At 38.5% G+C, this 15362-nt stretch overlaps 1 long non-coding RNA gene across 1 annotated transcript in view; it reads right to left on the reverse strand.

Annotated features, from left to right (window-relative positions):
* Window positions 1–15362, reverse strand: part of LOC138898329 (uncharacterized) — a 36624-nt gene that overhangs the window by 14624 nt on the left and 6638 nt on the right. Inside the window, exon 2 of the long non-coding RNA XR_011410812.1 lies at window positions 11940–12073. This is a non-coding gene — a long non-coding RNA (uncharacterized lncRNA). The remainder of the gene's footprint in view (window positions 1–11939; window positions 12074–15362) is intronic.

A 15362-nucleotide genomic window follows, 5' to 3' on the forward strand; every position in this document is an offset into this window, starting at 1 on the left:
AGGACCACTTCACACTCCCCTTTATTGATCAAATGCTCAAGAAAGTGGATGTACATGGATGCTACTGTTTTCTTGGATAGGTACTCAGGATACAATCAGATATCCATTACCAGAAGAAGTTGAGAAGACCACATTCACTTGCCCGTCAGGAAGTTTTGCTTACAGGAGGATGTTGTTTGTGTTGTGTAATGCACCTGCCACTTTTCAGAGGTGTATGATGTCTATATTCTCTGATTTAAATGGGAAGTGTCTAGAAGTATTCATGGATTATTTAACCCTTTGGTGATGAATTTGAGGGCTGCTTGAAGAATTTGGAGATCGTGCTTGTGGGTTGCGAAGCCACGCACTTGGTTCTTAACTGGGAGAAGTGTCACTTCATGGTGAAAGAGGGAATTGTCTTGGGCCACAAAGTAAGTGCACATGGAATTGAAGTTGATAGAGCCAAGGTGGATGTAATTGCTAGGCTCCCTCTACCAACGTCGGTAAAGAGCATAAGGAGTTTCTTGGGACATGCTGGGTTCTATAAGAGGTTCATCAAAAACTTCTCCAGCATTACCAAATCATTGACGGCATTTCTAGAGAAAGATGTCAAGTTTGTTTTCAACATGGAGTGCTTAAGAGCATTCGAATTGATAAAGGAAAAGCTTGTAAGTGCTCCTATTATAGTGACACTTGATTGGAGCCATCCATTTGAGATAATGTATGATGCCGGTGATGTAGCTGTGGGAGCAGTTCTGGGGCAAAGAAAAGAGAAAATGTTTAGGCCCATTTACTATGCCAGTAAGACGTTGAATGATGCTCGAGTAAACTATGCCACTACTGAGATAGATTCCTTTGCTTTGGGTTTTTATTTTGACAAGTTTAGATCATACATGGTGGGGAGCAAAGTTATTGTACACACGGATCACTCTGCCTTCAAATATATGTTCAGTAAGAAGGGGTCCTAGGTGCGTCTGATGCGGTGGGTGTTGTTGCTCCAAGAGTTTGATTTAGAGATCAAAGATAGGAAGGTCACAGAAAATCAAATTGCCGATCATCTATCTCGACTTGAGAGACCTCCGGTTGAAATAGTTGACGTAAGAGAAGAGTTCCTTGATGAGCAGATTTTCTCCATTGCTATGGACTCTGAAAGACCGCCTTGGTATGCTGATGTAGCCAACCTTTTAGCTAGTGGATGGTTGCCATGTGATCTCTTTCGTGATGAAAGAAGGAATCTTCAAGGTGAGGTAAAAAGTTATTTTTTGAATGACCCTTTCTTGTGTAAATTGTGTGCACATGGTGTGATTCGAAGGTGTGTGCGTGAAGGAGAGATATCAAGCATTCTTTCTCATTGCCATGATGGAGCAACTGGAGGACACTATGATGGAAATCATACTGCAGCAAAGGTAATGGAAGCCGATTTCTATTGGCGTACTTTTTACAAAGACACACAAGCATATGTAGCTACATGTGACAAATTTCGAAGGGAATGTAACATTAGCAAGAGGGATGAGATGACACTAAACATTATTTTAGTATGTGAAATTTTTTACGTTTGGGGCATTCACTTCATGGGTCTATTCCCATCTTCCTATTCATATGAGTATATCCTAGTAGCCATTGACTACGTCTCTAAATGGATCTAAGCAATCCCTACTAGGACCAATGATGCTCGAGTGGTGTGTGAGTTCCTACGGAAGAACATCTTTACCCACTTTGGGACACCTCGAGTGATTATCAGTGACAATGGGTCGCACTTTGTGAACAAACAGTTCGTTGCATTGTTATCTAAGTTTGGGGTCACACACAAAACAGGAACCCCGTACCATGCCCAAACTTGTGGGCAACTTGTAGTGGATAACCGTGAACTTAAACGAATTCTTGAAAAGACGGTTAGTGCTTCTCGTAAGGATTGGTCGGCAAAGTTGGATGAAGCTTTATTGGCGTATAGAACTGCATTCAAAACAACCATAGGGACGTCACCATTTAAATTAGTATAGGGAAAATCGTGTCATCTAACCTGTTGAGATAGAACATAAAGCTTATTGGGCAATTAAGATGCTTAATCTTGATCTTTGTCTTGTAGGTAAACATAGGTTGGTGCAGATGAACGAATTGGAAGAGTTTAGACTAGACGCGTATGAAAATACATGAATCTTAAAGGAAAAGACAAATAGGTGGCATGATCGTGTGATTAAGACAAAAGAGTTTCATGAAGATGACAGAGTCTTACTATACAACAGTAGACTTTGGTTTTTCCCTGAAAAATTCAAATCAGGATGGAAAGGTCTGTATGTGGTGAAATACGTCTCACCGTATGGCACCTTTGAAATATAGGATGAAGAATGGAATGAAACTTTTAATTTAAATGGGCACAGGTTGAAATAGTACCTTGCTGGAGGATTTGACAAGAAATCCTCTAGCATTGTGTTGGAGAAGGTAGTGCACAAGGAGATCATCAAATTGCTAGATGCGGGAGTGATTCTTCCCATCTCTGATAGCCAATGGATTAGTCCAGTACAAGTTGTACCTAAGAAGGGGGGCATGACAGTGGTGAAAAATGAAGATAATGAATTGATACCCACAAGAACAGTCATTGGGTGGAGAATGTGCATTGATTACAGAAGGCTGAATGATGCAAGATAGAAGGACCACTTCCCACTCCCCTTTATTGATTAAATGCTCAAGAAAGTGGTTGTACATGGATGCTACTATTTTCTTGGATAGGTACTCAGGATACAATTAGATATCCATTACCAAAAGATGTTGAGAAGACCACATTCACTTTCCCGTCAGGAAGTTTTGCTTACAAGAGGATGTTGTTTGTGTTGTGTAATTCACCTGCCACTTTTCAAAGGTGCATGATGTCTATATTCTCTGATTTAAATGGGAAGTGTCTATAAGTATTCATGGATGATTTCACCCTTTAGTGATAATTTTGAGGGCTGCTTGATGAATTTGGAGATCGTGCTTGTGGGTTGCGACGTCACGCACTTGGTTCTTAACTAGGAGAAGTGTCACTTCATGGTGAAAGAGGGAATTGTCTTGGGCCACAAAGTAAGTGCACATGTAATTGAAGTTGACAGAGCCAAGGTGGATGTAATTTCTAGGCTCCCTCTACCAACATCGGTGAACAGCATAAGGAGTTTCTTGGGATATGCTGGGTTCTATAAGAGGTTCATCAAAAACTTCTCCAGCATTACCAAATCGTTGACTGCATTTCTAGCGAAAGGTGTCAAGTTTGTTTTCAACGTGGAGTGCTTAAGAGCATTCAAACTGATAAAGGAAAAGATTGTAAGTGCTCCTATTATAGTGACACTTATTGGAGCCATCCATTTGAGATAATGTATGATGCCGGTGATGTAGCTGTGGGAGCAGTTCTGGGGCAAAGAAAAGAGAAAATATTTAGGCCCATTTACTATGCCAGTAAGACGTTGAATGATTCTCGAGTAAACTATGCCACTACTGAGAAAGAGTTCTTTGCTTTGGGTTTTTCTTTTGACAAGTTTAGATCATACATGGTGGGGAGCAAAGTTATTGTACACACGGATCACTCAGCCTTGAAATATCTGTTCAGTAAGAAGGGGTCCAAGCTGCGTCTGATGCGGTGGGTGTTGTTGCTCCAACAGTTTGATTTAGAGATCAAAGATAGGAAGGGCACAGTAAATCAAATCGCCGATCATCTATCTCGACTTGAGAGACCTCCGGTTGAAACAGTTAACGTAAGAGAAGAGTTCCTTGATGAGCAGATTTTCTCCATTGCTACGGTCTCTGAAAGACCGCCTTGGTATGCTGATGTAGCCAACCTTTTAGCTAGTGAATGGTTGCCACGTGACCTCTCTCATGATGAAAGAAGGAATCTTCAAATTGAGGTAAAAAGTTATTTTTTGAATGACCCTTTCTTGTGTAAATTGTGTGCAAATGGTGTGATTCGAAGGTGTGTGCCTGAAGGAGAGATATCAAGCATTCTCTCTCATTGCCATGATGGAGCAGTTGGAGGACACTATGGTGGAAATCGTACTGCAACAAAGGTAATGGAAGCCGATTTCTATTGGCCTACTTTGTACAAAGACACACGGACATATGTAGCTACATGTGACAAATTTCGAAGGGAAGGTAACATTAGCAAGAGGGATGAGATGCCACTAAACTCCATTTTAGTATGTGAAATTTTTTACGTTTGGGGAATTCACTTCATGGGTCTGTTCCCATCTTCCTATTCATATGAGTATATCCTAGTAGCCATTGACTACGTCTCTAAATGGATCTAAGCAATCCCTACTAGGACCAATGATGCTCGAGTGGTGTGTGAGTTCCTACGGAAGAACATCTTTACCCACTTTGGGACACCTCGAGTGATTATCAGTGACAATGGGTCGCACTTTGTGAACAAACAGTTCGTTGCATTGTTATCTAAGTTTGGGGTCACACACAAAACAGGAACCCCGTACCATGCCCAAACTTGTGGGCAACTTGTAGTGGCTAACCGTGAACTTAAACGAATTCTTGAAAAGATGGTTAGTGCTTCTCGTAAGGATTGGTCGGGAAAGTTGGATGAATCTTTTTTGGCGTATAGAACTGCATTCAAAACAACCATAGGGACGTCACCATTTAAATTAGTATAGGGAAAATCGTGTCATCTAACTTGTTGAGATAGAACATAAAGCTTATTGGGCAATTAAGATGCTTAATCTTGATCTTTGTCTTGTAGGTAAACACAGGTTGGCGCAGATGAACGAATTGGAGGAGTTTAGACTGGACGCGTATGAAAATACATGAATCTTTAAGGAAAAGACAAAGAGGTGGCATGATCGTCTGATTAAGACAAAAGAGTTTCATGAAGATGACAGAGTCTTACTATACAATAGTAGACTTAGGTTTTTCCCTGAAAAATTCAAATCAGGATGGAAAGGTCTGTATGTGGTGAAATACGTCTCACCGTATGGCGCCTTTGAAATATAGGATGAAGAATGGAATGAAATTTTTAAGTTAAATGGGCACAGGTTGAAATAGTACCTTGCTGGAGGATTTGACAAGAAATCCTCTAGCGTCGTGATCAAATGAGCTTAAGTAACTGATTCAAGCTGACGACTATAACTCAGAACTACGTCCAACCCTCTTTATTTCTTTTGTAGACTAGTTAGATGATGGTAGTTTAGTATTATTAGAGTTTATGAGTTTTGATAATTGTTTAAATAAGTATGAGCATGAATTGAACACATAATAAGTACAAAATAGATTCGGGGTGCGCCCCGTAGGCTAAAAAGTGAAAATAAATCAGGACTCTGAGAAAAATGGCCTACCACACCGCATAGGGTGCCGCACCCAGCGACGCTACAGTACAAATTTAAAACAAAATGTAATTAAAAAATTTTAACGGGAAACTCTAACACCCCGACCCCCTTTATTATTTTCCCATTCTTTCATTTTACTGCTTCCCAACTATTCCCTCTCTCTCACCCCAAATCCCTTTCTTCTTCTTTAATTTACTTCCACTCCAACTCCCCACCTTTACCACTCCAATTTCAAGGTAAGTTCTCCTTCTCTTTCTTTTAGTATTTAGTTAATTTGAGTTTAAGTTCTCTAACCCTTGGCTGAATTTCTTGCATAAAATTGTGTGGTATTCATTGTTCTTATGATTATGGGTGATTATTGGTGTGTTTTTATGGGTTCGAATTACTTTGTATTGAAGCTTGGTGGAGGTTCCCAAGTGTCCAAAAATTGGTGAAGTTTTGTGTAAAATTATGCACTTTGTGCTATTGGGAACATGTGGTGATGTTGTGGTTGTGGTGAGTGGTGTTTTTGATGTGGTTGTATGATGATTCTAACCCACTTTAAATTGAAATGAGAAATTGAAAGGTATGCCCACAATTTATTTGTTAAAATGTCTTAGTGACATAAAATTGTGTAGTGTTGTATTGTATCGTAAATTTTGTTAGTAGCGGATTAGACTAACTTCTTATGATTATTTTCTTAATTACTAGTTTAGCTTCTTAATTTTTTCTTTTACACTAGTGTAGTCTGTGGTTATGTTGTTGTAAGGCTGTGTTGGTGGTCGGGAGGGTTGTTCATTACTCATGGTGTGCTTTCAATGGGGTAGTCTGAGTCCCCGATATACATTGTACTTGTGAACATGCCAATAACATAAGTGTGGGGTGGTTACCATGTTTTGTCCTGTTTATGTTTTAAGTGTTGTGGCTAATGTTGTTCGTCTTGTGCAGGTACAATGTCTCGTCGTCCTAGCAAACGTTCTAACACAGGTACACCTCAGAGGTTGCCTCTAATAGCCGTCAAGGAGGTAGGCGGGCAGCTCCCCCCGAGCCAGTGGAGGAGGAAGAGGAGCGCATTAATCCTGATGCGGATGTAGTGCCAAGCTGCAAGTATGGCATTCGGGTTGTGCCAGCTCAAGCTAGGATGTGGTACCGTACCTTTGTTCCGGCGGTGAGTCCTGACCCGGAAGTTAGAATTGATGATGGTAAGCTGGCCAGGAAATACTCGGGGATTTACAGCAATATCAGATACATAGGTTTTGAAAGCTTGTTCCGTCCCGCTGAGTCGGTGAATGTGAGCATGGTTAAGGAGTTTTATGCTAACTGGCAACGCGAAGCCAATTTAGATGCAATGTATGAAGTGGAGGTGTTTGGCAAAATGATTCCATTTTCTTCCCGGGTAATAAATCAAATCATGGGATTCACGGAGCATTCGCATAAGTTGTTCTTGAGGTTGCTGCGTCGGCACGCCTATCTCGATATTAGACGCCAGCTATGTGGCGCGGGGTCTCTTACCACATGGACGCGAGATGCTAATGAGTTCCACAAGGACATGAAGAAGTGTCATTTCTAGCGTCTTGCTAGAGTCGTTCTCCGTTTGATTAATGCAAAGATCATGCCTACCCCATTTTACTGTTTTGCATTGGGGACAATGCGATATTTTTTAAGTGTGGGGTGCTTCTATTTGATTGTATTTGGTCTGTAATCATAACTCTGAATTCTATCGGCCTGTAATAGTTAGTAATTAACTGTTTAATTTCGACTCTTCTCGACGATAGATTTTGTCAACTGGCTTCTTGAGGGATTTAAAGTCGAACGAAAAAGAAAATTAAAAAAATTGGAAATCCAAAAATATGTCCTTTATTTTATTTTATTTTACTTTTTTAGGTAGTGTAGTAATTCTCCCTTGGTTTTTCTTTGTGCCGTGGTTCTTTTCCAAGGGTTTTACTTGAACCGGATATAGTTGGTTTTTTGTTTTATAGGTGTAAAAAATCTTGAGTCATAGTGCTAATTTGGAGCAATTTCCCTTGACTGCATATGCCTTGAGAATGGTGAGTGCCTTAGTCATGACGCCTAGGCTCAGTTCTTGACTTTTAGATAAGTGCCTTAAATTGCTAGATCGTAACTCTACTTAACTGCTTTGACTAGAGAGTCGGGAAAGACCCGATCCTGAGTGAGTTATGTGCCAATGTGTGAGTGAGGTTTTGCAAAGCGAAATAACAGTCTTGTTCAGTCTAGGAAGTGATATAGACATTTCTTTGTTGAGCTAATATATGCTTTTGCCCACCTAATTAATGTTTATCTTAGTTAGCCCTTTGAGCCTGTAATCCTATTTCTTTGATAATCACAATACAAGCCTGGCCCCTTTGTTTGAATTGACTATTTGTTTGAACCGTCGACCTCTCTTGAGCACTTGAGTTTGTTATGAGCTTGTAAAAGCTAGGTGGAGGTATGGTTAGGTTTTTTAGTGGAACTATAGAAAAGGGAAAGGTGCACTATTGAAAAAAAATGATTATGAGAACCACTTGTAGGGAATTGAAAAAAAGAAGAAGATAATATCAGAATCTAGAAAAAGGAAAAAAATATTGGTTTTTGTATATATTATAAAACAATGATTCCTTGCTAGTAGTAGTTCTCATCGTGTTTGTGCTTAAATAAATTGAGAGCTTGATGTTATTATGTGTGAAGGTTGGGGTTTGGTTCCACACAAGTGTTGGGTAAAATTGTTAATGTATATGTATTAAAGTGTTTAGGGAGGTGTAGTCACTATATCTAAATATATCCTACCCGACCCACAGCCTACATTACAACTAATTAAAGTCATACTTGATCCTTGACTGAATGAGCTAAATTAGTAGAGTATTACACTACGGGCAAGCATGTGGTACATCTTCTGTGGCGCATGAATTTTATTTCTGAGAGTGAGTGAATTCTTTCTATCTTGAGTCGTAACTGCTCTTGAACTTTATTGTATATGGAACTACTCTCTATTGTTTGTGTGAGGGCACATGACTTGTTAAGGTAAGGTAAAGTCTTTGACCTCTATGTTACAGTAAGTGAAGTGGTTGTGAAAAATGCATGGTGCTTTTGAGTCGAGTCCTGAGGTCAGGATGTTATGATAGGGTGCTTAGTTGATTTTATACATTCTTGGCATGATGTGCTAGGGATGTTGTTTAATGAACAGGTCATCCCTAGGTGAAGTGCAGTTTGATTGCTCGAGGACGAGCAATAGTCTAAGTGTGGGGTGTTGATGGTAGGCTAGAAACCCATGTTTTAGCCACAGTATTGCACTCTAATGATTACATTTACGTATGTTTGAGCTTAAATGATAGTGAATTATACTTATTACATGGTTTATGCCTTGTAGGAAATGACTCTAGGCTATTTAGGTAATTTGGAGTGAAATCGAACAAGTTTGAGCTTTGAAGTCTTAGTAGAAACCCATGAAATTAGGCTGGGATCATGTTCGGTGGTCGAAGACCACGTCCGTATATCAAAAAGTAAATACATGAATTTACTCTGAAAAAAAGCCACTACCGCGCCGCATGGGGCTCGGTGCGGCAGTGCAAAGTAGCCTGACAAGAAAAAACTACGAGCTCTCTGGATATCCTCACTAGCGTGCCGCATGGGGCGGCACAGCTGTGCAAAATTGTCAAAGTGATCTCCAAGTTCGGCTAGGAAAGGGTAGTTTCGTCCGGGCTTGTTGCTACATGGTATAACTACACCAAAAATACGATTTAGAAGGGAATTTTGACCTACGAAAGATCGGAGAACCAACCAAGGCAAGAAGACTCAAGAATTCATCACTAATACAACCTGCAATCGGTTCAATACGGGAGTTTTTATCAAAATCAGTAGCTTTAATGTTTTCTTTGTTCTTAAACTTATTTGAGATGTATTACTCTATTGTTATGGAGTAATTTCCACTAGGGTGTTGACAGATACGGTGTTTTGATAATTTAATTAGGGATTCGATTCTTGATAATTCTTAGAATTAATTGATGGAGCTTTGATTGTTATTGTGAGTTATTTGTTGTTTTGCTTAATCGAAAGAGGAGTTTGATATTAAATTTTGTCACCTCTTATGCTCTAGTTTAAATTCGTGATTCAAATAGGTAATCAAAAGAGCCTCTTGAATTGTTAATCGAACTAGAAAATAGGGAAATATTCGAGAGAAGTTACCCTTTAGATCATAACCATCATTTGATTGTTGAAATTGTTCACCGTGCTTCAATTTGATTAATTACTTAATTAATGTTTAATCGAAAGAGGAACATTAATTTAAAATGCAATCTAATTATCGGTTGAATTCGTGAGGATCAACCATATTATAGAGTGAATTAACTCAAGAATTGGATCCTGAGTCGGTTATTTTTTACCTATCTAGTCAAATACCCTTATTTCTCTCATTGATATTTCTTCGTTGCTCATCTGCTGTCTTTTGTGATCAACTGTTACTTGCTTAATATTTAGTAGTTAATCGTAGTAATAGTCATCAAATCAAGTGTTAATTTTCCCGGATAGTAATCAACTGGAGATTATTCGAACACTGTTTAAATCCAATCCCTGTGGAGATGATAATAAATCTATATTATCTTTGACTAGCGAGCAATAATTAAGTGTGTGTTTCGAGCTCGTCATCAATCCAAGCCTAATCAAGATACTTTCCTTAAAGCTTTAGAATCATACTCCAAAAATTCCTTGCCTCTAAAGTATGCCTTTGAATGGGTCAAATGTAGCCAAAAACAACTTAATAACATCAAACAAGGCTATAGGAATAGCTTCAAAACAATAAAGATTCGATCTTTATTCAATTCCCAAAAGGTCAACCAAAACGTAAATCTAAACATGTTTCTCAGAACCCAACAAACCTCACTAGTCTTTACTACCCATTCGAATACGAGTCCAAACATACAAGTTTCATCCAAATCCGACTTCGAATAGGGGTTCAAATCTCATTTATTCATTTTCCAAAATTTCTTATAAAACCCCCCTACATTTTCTTCCTTAAAGTCATCAATCAAATGCCAAAATTAAGGATAGAATCATGAATAATAACCAAATTTGAGTTAAGAACACATACCCAATCCATGTGGGTGAAAATTACTTCAAAACTCGCTCCAATCTGAGCTCCCAATCTCAAAATACGCTAAAATGCAGCCAAACCCTTGAATATAACATTCTGTAAGGGATCTCGCATCTGCGGTCCCCGCTTCTGCGATGTTGCATTTGCAACCCAAGCTTCGGATTTGCAAGCTTTACTAAAACTCTCTACCACTCGAACCTGCAGGAAACCTCTCCGCTTATGCGGATCTGCTCCGTCGACCTAAGCGCACATCTGCGCTCACAATTCCGCATCTGTGGACACCCAGACTCAGCCAAAACCTCCTTTTTGTGCTACCATCCACACTTTTGCGGCATCATAAAAGCGCAATCTGGGTTTCTTCTACAACCTCGAACCTATGCATTCGCATGTGCCCAACACCATAACCAGCAGTTGCCAGCCAACTCTAATCTCCTACTGGGTAGTTCTAAACCCACCTGAGCCCCTCGGGACCCGTCCGAGCATATCACAAGTCCCAAAACATGACACATACCTACTCGAGGTCTCTAATCACACAATGTAACATCCAAATCACAAATCGCACCTCAATTCAAACTTAATGAACTATCAAAACTTCCAACTTCCAAACTCCCGCCAACCACGTCTAGCCAACTTGGAATGACCTCAAATATTGCTCACAAGTCGTAAATCACCATACAAACTTATCTCAAGGTTCAGAATCTTAAATGGATCTCGATAACAACATAGCCAACTATGAGTCAAACTTATAAATTTTCTAAACCTTCAAATCATCAACTTTCGGACCATCAAAATCATCTAGAAACATCAGAAATAAATTTTGGGCATACACTCAAGACAAAAATCACCATCCTGACTTACTGGAACTATCAAAACTCTAATCCGGGGTCATCTATTCAAAAGTTAATCCTTAGTCAACTCTTACAACTTAAGCTTCCAACAATAGAACTAAGTGTTCAAATACATTCCCAAACATTTGTGAAACTAAACCAACTATTCTCGCAAGTCACAAATCAATGAATAAACATACGAGAAGCATCAAATAGGGAATGAGGGTCAAATACACAAAACGACCAACCGGGTAATTATATTCTCCCCCTCTTAAGCAAACCTTCATCCTCGAACGGGTTTAGAATCATACTTTGAATGTCAAAAATATGAGGATATTTGCTCAGTATATCATGCTCGGTCTCCCAAGTTACCTCCTCGACCGGTTGACTTCTCCACTGAACCTTCACTGATGCAATATCTTTAGACCTTAACTTCCAAACCTACCGATCCAAAATGGTCACCGGATGCTCTTCATAAGCAAATTTCTAATTCAACTACACAAGGAAGTGCCAAAACTCCGATCTGACGTTAAATACACAAAAGTCAAAGTTGATCAACACTTTCAACTTAAGCTTTTAAGGAACTAAGTATTCTAATTCAATCCAAAACCTCCCTGAAACTAAACCAACCATCCCCGCAAGTCACATAATCACAAATAAGCACACGAGAAGAATCAAATAAGGAATGGGGCAAACATACACAATACGACCAACCGAGTCGTTGCATTCTCCCCCTCTTAAACAAACGTTCATCCTCGAACGAGTTTAGAAACATACCTGAAGTGCCAAAAAGATGAGGGTATCTACTATGTGTATCATGCTCGGTCTCCCAAGTCGCCTCCTCGACTGGTTGACCTCTCCACTGGACCTTCACTGATGCAATTTTCTTCGACCTCGACTTTCGAACTTGCCTGTCCAAAATGGCCAGCGGTTTCTCAACATAAGTCAAATCCTTGACAATTGTACCAAGCGGAAATCTAACACTTGTTGGGTGTTGTAGGACTACTATAAATTGATTATTTTCTTGGAAATGGGTTGTGGGGGTGTAGGAATTCCATTGTCGAACCTTGTAGTCGAATTCGCATATTATTTATTTGACGAATGCTTAAAGACCTATATCATGAGATTCCTTCTAATAATGTTTAAATTGAACTATGTTAATGTAGAATGAATTGCTAAGAGTAGTGGAACGCGTTACTTATCACACCTCCTTTTTTCCGAGGGGATAGGAGATATGGAGTTTTTTCAATTAAAGTGACATAATTCGAAATGGGATTATTTATTTATTTCAGAGTCGCCACTTGAAATAATTTTATGGTGTCCTAAGTCACCGGTTTATTTTAAATCCCAAATTGAGGAAATTTTACTCTGTTTTAAAGTCTGCGAAACCAGAAGACCGGGTAAGGAATTTTGTTAACCCGGGAGAAGGTGTTAGGCATTTTCGGATTTCATGATTTTAGCACGGTCTCTTTAATCATACCTGGCTTAATTAATTATCTTAATTACGTATTTTAGAACCTATGTGCATTTTATCTTTTACCACTTTTAATTACTCAATTATTCGTGATTATGGAATTATCTTGAAATGAGTCACGCGTACGTGTACTCTTTGTTTTTGGCGTGTCAAGAATCATGTCACGCGTATGTGTACATAATTTACAACACTTAATTATTTAAGAAAAAAAACTTTGCCAAAGTCGCGCAAACGCGTACCTTGGTTTATTTTAGGAATCATAATTATGTCACGCGAACGTGTACATAATAATAATAAATTAATTAAAAGCGCACCTAAAACACTCTAACGGTGTTCATTATTCTTCCTAAAATTTGAGATTATTGTCAGGCCATGGATTATGGAAGATTGTTGTGGGAGAGGTAATGTGAATTAATTAACACAAAATTATAAAAATCTACTAAAGAATTGGAATTAAAGTTCTTGGGAAAACAGTACTACCTAACGTCCATAACTAGAAGAAAGTTCAAATTAACTAAAAACCAATTCAAGAAATAGTTCAACCCATGGCCATAAAACAGGTAAGGCTCAGACTTGTATGCTACTCATAAGTTAATATTCTCTTCAACATAAGATTCCTATTTTTTCCAGAAACCAAAAAGTGCTAAATCATCTCAATCATAAGATGCCCATAATTTAAATTAAAACAAAGTGCAAATCAGACCTCATCTTAAAATCAATAACATACAATCCACTAATTTTCATAAAAGACAATAGAACTTAGAGTAGAAAAGGATTTGACCACATGAAACATAGATTATTATTGCAAATTCATAGCATTATAGCATCTAATCAAACAAGTTACATGACTGAAATCAATGCCATACCTCAACAACCAAGTGAAGATCCCAAAATAACCAGATAAAGGCTAAAAAAGTGAATCAATGGATTAGGGACAGTAGAATAGTAGCGAATAGAAATTCCATCACTTCAGATTCCCAGAAATTACGAAGCAAAGAAACAGAAGTTGAGACAGTAAAGAAGCAAAGTTGAAAATGGCCATGAGGTCTCCTTTTGCTTCTTTTTTTTTTTGCTTTGTGTTTTTCTAGCTGTTTTTGAGTTCTCAAATCTGGATTTTGATTCCAGATTTTGTGCTCCTAGCGTATGAATCGTGTATAAAAGTGAGACCCAATGAGAGTGAGATGAGTATGTACATGAACAGATAAGTGAGATTAGAGAGGAGATTTTGGTGGCTAGGATTTTCTAAGGGGGAGGGGTCCGATAATTTTTTTTGTGGTAAGGCGAGAGTGTGAGTCTGAGAAGAAGAGGGAATGGAGAAGAAAAAGGGGGGTGCGCCCATTCTCTGTCTCTAGAGGGGAAAGGGATCAAATTAGGTCTAGGGTTAGGAGAGCGGGGAGATGGGTGTTTTAAGAGAGGGATCTGTACCAGGCTATGGGCAGATTGGGCTTCTAAAGGGATGGGCTTGTGGAGTAATTGGGCTGACGTGAAGCCATAGCTTCTTCTCTTTTCCTTCTTTATATTTTTTGCAATGTTGGCCACTCTAATTTAATTCAATTATATGGCCAAATTATTTATCTATGTTACCTAGTGATTGACTAATGACCTAATTAATTAACTAACCTAAGAATGTGTTTTTTTAAATTATTTTTAGTTATTTAAATGATGCATTTTACAATGTAATTAAATCCTAAAAATGCAGTTTAAAAATCTAAAAAGATATAAAATTAAGATTTCAACATTTTTATGATTTTCTTGATTTACGATATTTCTAACATGCATAATAACGCGAATAAGTGCAAAACAAATAAATAAATAACTCTAAAAATCATCAAAACAATAAAAAATTATTTTTTGGACTTATTTCTAGGAGTAATTTCCCTGTGGGGCAAAAATTAGGTGCTCACAATTGCCCCTCTATGGTCGGAAACATGAAGAGTTTTCGGAAAAAGATAAAGTGAGAAATCATGAACAATGTTTGCCTGTTTGATACTCCATGGGAAGCATTTTGAAAAAGTTTGACTGAAACTTGCTTTGGAGGTTGCCTACATATCCTTGGCTATAAAAGAATCATGTTAGTATAGTTCTGAAAGTTTTGGTAGCTGGGACTACCGGGAAGCTGTGATTTTACTGTTGTTGCTATTGTAGCTGCTTGTTGAGCTCCTTATTACACCAAAAATCAAAAATAAAAATGACTAACTAAGCCTATCAGCTACGAGTTACTAGATTTCTTATCTATAAGTCGTCTGAAGCTTGATTGCGAGTCTTGGTTGGTTCTTCATGTAGGCTCTGATCCGAAACCTGATGCTTGCTAGCTGCAGGTGCTAGTTCATTCTTCTTCAGCTTTTCGAATGAAGGCGGGACATGCATAGCTCGTAAATTCAAGCATGTCTTCAACAGTCCACATCTTTTCTCCACTTCTGCATTTCAGATTCACCTCTTTTCCTTTTCTTTTCTTTATTTTGGATTGAGACTTCTTTTTTGGTCATCTCGAACCCTGTGCCTCGAGGTATAACCTGCTCAGGCATCAAGAGAAACAAACGAACGAAATTTTCTGCCCCAGTTTTCACTAGGAAACTTTTGTGAGTTATTGGTAATAAAATTCTATACTACTTGATTATTGAAAGGAATAAAAGGTCGCGATTGGTGTACCCTGAAAAGATCATGATGATATTTTTTTTTTATGGTGTTTCTTTATTGTCAAAAGATGTCTCAACTAAGGATTAGTG

Source organism: Nicotiana tomentosiformis, chromosome 9 (genome assembly GCF_000390325.3).
Source record: "Nicotiana tomentosiformis chromosome 9, ASM39032v3, whole genome shotgun sequence".
Classification (NCBI taxonomy): Eukaryota; Viridiplantae; Streptophyta; class Magnoliopsida; order Solanales; family Solanaceae; genus Nicotiana; species Nicotiana tomentosiformis.